This window comes from Hemiscyllium ocellatum, chromosome Y (assembly GCF_020745735.1).
Source record: "Hemiscyllium ocellatum isolate sHemOce1 chromosome Y, sHemOce1.pat.X.cur, whole genome shotgun sequence".
NCBI classification, from domain to species: domain Eukaryota; kingdom Metazoa; phylum Chordata; class Chondrichthyes; order Orectolobiformes; family Hemiscylliidae; genus Hemiscyllium; species Hemiscyllium ocellatum.
The window spans coordinates 2,625,256-2,626,660 of NC_083454.1; positions in this window are offsets into that span (position 1 = coordinate 2,625,256).

The window sequence follows — 1,405 nt, forward strand, 5'->3', positions numbered from 1 at the left end:
TTGATTTCACACTTTTAAACATCTTCGAGCATGCCCCTAAGTTTTGAAGTTCACTCCTTCGGGACTCTCAGACAACTTTCCTAAGCTTTCCTGGTAACGTAATTCACACTGTTGAGAACTTTCGAACCGTTTCCTAAGCTGTGTTGGTTACTCACTTCACCTCTTCAGACCCTTGTCCCCGTTGTGACAGAAACCACTTCCCACAGTGGGAAATGCACAAAATTCAGCCTGAACTCAGAGGACAGTCCGCCCTCGAAGACGAGACAGTCGGCAGAACTGCCGGGGCAAATCCGGATGACCTACCCGGCCACAAAATCTCAAAGTCGGTATGAGCTGTCACATTCACTCCCATTCCTAGTTGGACCACTTCTCACCATTGAAAATCGTGGACACTCGGACAGAACCCCGATGACACTCCGCCCTAGAAGCCAATACCGTCGGCAAGTCCGCCGGCTCAAATCCGGCTGAGTTACCCCCGCCGACTGGAAGTCTCAAGGTCCCTCTGAAGTCGTGGATTCACCTCCTTGGAAAATGCACCGCAAACATTACCAAAACGGGAAACCGAACACTAAAACTAAGCCTAACCCTTTCCCTGTCCCTAACTGGAAACGGAACACTCATGCTTAGCCTGACCCCACCGCCAGTGGCACTCCAGACAAACACCCCCTTCAAAACCAAAACCATCCGGCAATGCCACTCAAAAAGGACCCAAACTCCGCAACACCCCCTTCAAAAGGCACTCCTTCCTCGGCCACACTACCGGGGCATGCTCCCCTCGGCGATAATTAAGCCCCCAACAACTAACTGAAGCCAATCGCAGCCGCAACGTGAACGGAGAACTCAGTAACAAATTCAAAAATGTGCTTGGTTACTGACTTCGACTGACTCAAAAAATATTCTAATTGTCGCTGGTGACTGATTTGTACTGATTCAAAAATGTTCTAAGTGTCGCTGGTTCTTGATTTGTACTGACTGAAAAATATTCCAAGTGCCAGGGTAACTCAGTAACTTACCTCTTCAAAAAGCGAAGAGGAGGAGGAAAAAATCAAAAATAATGTCCCCTGCAGCTTAACGTGCAACATGGCCATTGGGTAACACGACCCACACCCTGCACACCGGTCTGATGGCATCGCGTAACTGCTCCTGGCCAGGGAGCAGCACGGCTGACTGCCAGGCGCCGGCATGCCGAGGTGGTGCGGCAAGAAGAGCGTAGGAAAAACACTGTCTGACAAACTCACCGACCTCTCCGCCACCCCTACGCACACGCAGAACCGCCGCCCTCGCCTCAGCACATCGCAACCGTGGCCTGACTGCTGTGGCCTCCACCCCCGGGCAGGCGAACGCACGAACACCCCCAGGGAGAGGTGGTGCGCCTGTGTGCATTAAACGGTCAACAGGGCGTCGG